The sequence below is a fragment of the Pteropus vampyrus genome, unplaced genomic scaffold (genome assembly GCF_000151845.1).
Source record: "Pteropus vampyrus isolate Shadow unplaced genomic scaffold, Pvam_2.0 Scaffold81, whole genome shotgun sequence".
In the NCBI taxonomy this organism is placed as follows: domain Eukaryota; kingdom Metazoa; phylum Chordata; class Mammalia; order Chiroptera; family Pteropodidae; genus Pteropus; species Pteropus vampyrus.
Window position 1 is genome coordinate 6,380,646 of NW_011888862.1, and position 6,153 is coordinate 6,386,798.

A 6,153-nucleotide genomic window follows, 5' to 3' on the forward strand; every position below is an offset into this window, starting at 1 on the left:
GAAAAATAGAGAAAAATCAATGAAACGAAAAGCTGGTTTTTCGGAGAAAAATCAATAAAATTGACAAACCTCTAGCAAGACTGACTAATAAAAAGGAAAGAAGACACAAATTACCAAGAATTAAATGGATTATCACAACAGCCTCTGCAGACATCAAAAGGATAATAAGGAAATACTATGAAAATTATACACACACAAATTCTACAATTTGTATGAAATGGACCAAGTCTTCAAAAAAGTGAAACTAGTATAACTCACCCAATAAGAAATAATTTGAATAGCCCTATAACCTTTAAAGGAATTGTCTATCATTTTAAAAGCTCCCCCCGCAAAAAATCTCCAGGCCCAGATGGTTTCGTTAGAGAATCCTACCAAATGTTTAAAGAAGCGTTAGCACCAATTCTAATCTCTTCCAGAAAATAGAAGAGGACCACTTCCAAATTGACTTTATTAAACTAGTATTACTTTGAGACCAAACCAGACAAAGACAGTACCAAAAAAGTGTATCTCTCATAAATATAGATATAAAAATCTTTACCAATATCTTAGCAAATAAATTCACCAATATACAAAAAGAATTATATGTCATGACTAATTGGAGCTTTTTCCAAGGATTCAAGTCTTGTTCAAATGCAAAACTCAATCTTTGTAATCCACCATAATAACAGGCTAAAGAATAAAAATCACATGATCATCCCAGTTGGTGCAGAAAAAGCCTTTGGCAAAATTCAACACCCATTTATAATAAAAGAAAAATCTCAGAAGTAAGAATAAAGGGGAACTTCCTCAACTTGATAAAGAATATCCAGCAAAACAAAACGAAACAACAACAACAAAACAAAAAACAAAAAACAAAAAACTACAGCTAATATTATATTAATGATGAAAAACAGACTTTTCCCCCACTAAGATCAGAAAGAAGGTAAGGATGTTTGCTCTTATCATTCTTATTCTATATAGTTCTAGCCAGTGGAATAAGGAAAGAAAAAAAAGGCATAGAGCTTAGCAAGAAGGAAATGAAACTGTCCCTATTTGCAGATGACATGATTATCTATATAGAAAATCCCAAGAGATGTACAAAATACTCCTAGAATGAATAAGTGAGTTCAGCAAGGTGGCAGGATATAAGATGAACATACAAAGATCAATCATATTTCTGTATACTAACAATGAACATATGAACACTGAAATTAAAAATATAATAGCATTTACAATTCCTAAAATAAATACGTTTGTGCAAATCTAACAAAACGTATGTGGGACTTGGATGCTGAAAGCAACACAACACTGTTGAAATAAATCAAACAAGATATACGTAAATGGAAAGACACATCATGCCCATGGATTGAAAAATTCAACATAGAAAAAATGTCAGTGCTTACCAAACTGATGTACAGGTGTACTGCAATCTCTATTAAAATCTCAGCAAAATTTTTATAAAGATAAGATTATTTTACAATATATATGGAAAGTAAAGGAACTAGAACAGCTAAAACAATCTGGGAAAAGAAGAAGAAAGTGGGAGAAATAACTCTACCTGATATTAATGCTTACTAAATAGCTACCATAATTGGAACAGTGTGGTTGGCAGAAAGATAGACACATAGATCAGTGGAACAGAATAGAGAACCCAGAAATCAACCCACATAAATATGCCCAAATGATTTTTGACAAAGGCGCAAAAACAATTCAAAAGAAGAAAAGACAGCCTTTTAAGCAAATGGTACTAGATCACAAACTTAAACGCAAAATGTAAAACTATAAAACATTTTAGGAAAAAAAAAACATAGGAGAAGATCTTTGGTAGAGCTAGGCAAGAAATTCTTAGAGTTGACACCAAAACCATGACCCATAAAAAGAAAAACTGATAGATTACACTATCAAAATTAAGACCTTTTGCTCTGTGAAAACAAATGTAAGAGGTTGCAGAGGGAAGCTACTGGGAGAAAATGTTTGCAGACCACATATCCAACAAAGGACTATTATCGAGAATATATAAAAGACTCCCAAAACTCAACAGTAAAATGCAAACGATCCAATTAGAATATAGACAAAAGACATAAACAGACCTTTCACTGAAGAGGATATACGGATGGCAAACAAACACAAGAAAACGTGAGCCATCGTGAGCCATTAAGAAAATGCAAATTAAAACCCCATTGAGATATCATTACATCTATCAGAACAGCTAATATAAAAAATACCGACAACACCAAATGCTAGCAAGGATGCAGAGAAACTGGATGACTTATAAACTATTGGTGGGAATGTAAAATGGCACGGCTACTTTGGAAAATAGTTTGTCAATTATTTTTAAAAAATGAAACATGGGAACTATCATATGATTTAACAACTGGACTACTGGGCATTTATCCTAGAAAAAAGAAAACATATGTTCACGAAAAACCTTTGCATGAATGTCAATAGATGCTTTATTCACAATAGCCCCAAACTGAAAACAACCCAAATGTCCTACCACAGGTAAATGGTTAAACATACTATGGTACTACTCGGTAATAAAAAGGAACACACACACAAAACTTGGATGAGTCTTCAGTGAATTATGTTGAGTGAAAAAAGCCAATCCCCTGAAATTACAAGCTGTGTGATAACATTTATATTACATTTTTGAAATGACAAAATTTTAGAAATGGAGAACAGAGTAATGGTTGCTGGTGGTTAGGGATGGAGTGGAGGGGTGGAAGAAAGGTAAGTGTGGTGATAAAAGGGCAATAGAGGGATCCTTGTGATGATGGCAATACTCTGTATCTTGACCGTATCAATGTCTACATCTTTGCTGTTATATTGTACTATAGTTTTGCAAGATGTTACCATTGGGGGGAAACACTGGGCTTCTCTGTATTATTTTTTAACTGCATGAGAATCTACAATTATCTTAAATAAAACGTTTAATTTAATAAAAACATAAAAAGATAAACCTCATGTTTTGAATCATTATCTTCTGGCTGTACCACTCACTATCTCTCTTCATCAGTGTCACATACCAGATGGGAGTCAATGATGACTTGGACTAGGGAGGAAGTGATGGAAATGGGTGTATTTTGAAGGTAGGACCAAAAGTATTTGCTGATGGATCAAACATGTGAAATAAATGGATCCAGTCATGATTCCAGATTTGTCCTGAGCTAACTGAATAACAGATTCATTATTTACAGAGATGGGGAAGACTGAAAGAGGAGCATGTTTGAGGGAATTTGGGAATTTGGTGTTGAATATGTTAAGTTTGAGATTCCTAGTAAACCTCCAAGTGGAGATGTACAGCAGGCAGTTGGATACATGTGCCTAGAGTTAGGAAGAGAGGTTAGATCTGGAGAATCAAAGTAAGGAATCATCAGCACATGGATAGTACGTCCTCATGGGTTTAGATAATATTGCCTAGGTTATACGTATAGGAGAGAAGTGGCCTGGGTCTGAGCACTGGGACTCCATAGTTTAGAGGCAAGAAAAATGAGAAAGCAACAAAGACACAGAAGCAATGGCCAGTGAGAGGGGAGTCATGAGAAAGTGAGGTTTGGAAAACCAAGGCTTAATTCTCTGACTGTTCCTCCTTGAATTTTGTCATGGATGTATTAGCCTCTGGTTTTATCTCAGACTTTTTAACTACCATGTATATTCAAATTCTCCCCAAATTACGTCTTTAGCATTGAGCTCTCTTTTGAAGTTCCAACTCATAAAAGCCATTGATTGTTGGACATCCTGTTGAGACAGCACATGGGTTCCAGTTCTAGTTATTCATTAATGTCTAGCAAATCATCCATAAACTAAGTGACTTCAAACAATAACAATAATTTATTATCTCTCACAATTTCTATGGGTCAGAAATTTGAGATTGGCTTGGTCGGACAGGTTTTGGCCTGAGATCTCTCAGGTGGATGCAGATGGCCGGGGTTGAAATCATCTGAAAGCTCACTCATTCACATAGTCTGGCACCTGGGCTGGGAAGACTCAAACCATTAGTGCAGGTACACCCCATCAATCTTGGAGTTATACAATACACAATTCAACTGCAGGGTATGGCTTTTTAAAGCATAAACAAAGTGGTATCAATCACCCTCCAACTCTCTGAGCTGGCACAGTCTAAGTACATACCAGAACTCAGTGGTTTGGAACCAGAACCAGATGTTGGTTTTCTGGATATGAGACAGAATCTTACCAGATAGGGTCAGATTATCCCTGTGTGTCTATACCCAGCAGTCTGTCCTTCTGGAATGTTACTGCACCAAAGCCAAAATGGTTTATCTCAAGCCCTAAAATCACTGCATCCCCCAATGACATATAATAGACAAAATTCACCATGTTGACAATCCCTACAAGCCTCTCTGTGAGCTTTGGAGAAGATTGCTATTGCATGAGCATCTATGTATCAGGGTTATCAGATGTTCCACTTGACTAAGACCAACATCTCAATTTTTATATCTGTTGTTTCATCCTAATTTTTAATAGTGCCTCCTTTACTCATTCTCAAAAATGTCCTGGTTACCTGATAAATTACACACACACACACAGTGCAGAAGGTGTGTGTCCTGGTTACCTGATAAATTTTATATATACATATAAAAGTAAGGAATTTCCTCCCTGAATCAGATTGTCTCAGAATTGGGCTGGAAGTACAAATTATTTCTGCCGGAGGTAACAGACTGATGTGTCAGCAAAGGCTTCTGAAAGAGAGAAAAAAAAACAGATTTCCTCTTAGTATGGGGGCAGGGAACCATAAGAGCCCAATGTGTTCACTGTCAAAGGGACTACAGGTAGACACTAAATGCAAAGTCATCAGCCGCGTAATAGTAATAAGTAAAGCATGCAGAAGCTATCCTAACCCATTTCAGCTTACCTGATTCACCTGACTAACCAATGCTTTCCAATGGAAACAATGCTGATGCCCAGGGCCTGACATGACTCAGAGCAAGAGGGCTACTCTCTAAGATGCCAGAATGTTTCTGTTTCCACTGGTTAAATTGTATGTTTAGCAAAGAGTGAGCTGAATTTTTTCCAAACCTGTTTATACTTATAGTTGTCATTAGAATTCTGTAATCTAATTAGATGTAACCTAAATCGATAAAGACTATAAAAGTCCTGAGAGTTACTGGATAAACTTGACTACGACAAGTTGCTGGGGGTAAAAAGGCTGTTGGTTTGGATGTTTTGGGGTGTAAAATATTAGGTGAACATTAGAAAACTCTAGAGTCTACACTCATATTTCCTCACAAAATATGAGAAAATTATAAATTTTCGTTACTAAGCATATTTTTGAAAACCCTTCCTAGGTTTGGAGGATTTTCCTTCTCAGGTCAAAAGTCAGAATTCATTTTCTTGGCCTCTCTTATAGCTTGGAATCAGGCACATGCCAATCAGGATCGAAGGTGGAAATGAGTGGGCTCCATGGGGAGTTGGTTTTGAGGGGTAGATGGTGGAAGAAGGATCCATCTTTCTGGGAGGCAGCAATGGCGGGGCTTTTGGTGTTCACTGAGAGGGAGAAGTCTGCAGTGCAAAAGCTTTGTGAGTGGCATCAGTAACTCCACTTTAGACACATTAAGTTGAGATGTGTATTAGACTTACTAGTCAAGATGTCCCATAGGCAGGTGAAGTTTAGAAGAGAGTCTGAGCTAGAGATACAAATTTGAGAAGCATCAGTATCTAGGTGGTGTTTTAGGCCATGGGCTTGGATGGAATTGCCTAGGGAGTGAAAGGGGATGAGAAGAGACATGAAGACCAAGTCTGAGGTTGCTCCAAAGTTAGAGGTCAGGAAGATAAGAAAGTACAGGCAAAGAAAGTGAGAAGGGAAAACCAATAAGGATAAAGGCAAACCAAGAGAGGGTGGCGTTTCAGAGATGAAATAAAGAGTTTAAGGATGAGATGATGATCAGCTGTGTCACTATTGCTGATGGGTCAGTTAGGATGAGGGCTAAAAACTGACCATGGGATTTGGCAACATGGAGGCCATTAACATCCTTGATAAGACCAGTTTCGGTGCTTTATCTTTGGCTATCTGCAGTTCAGACCATTGCGTGGACCCATTCAGGGACTGGTGGAGACTGTTGGGACAGCTTGATCAGCTCCCACCTCAGCTGGGTGGGCCTGCTTTTGAAGCCTTTCCTCTAAACTGGACAACTCTTGTCAAGGTTGGCTCCAGCA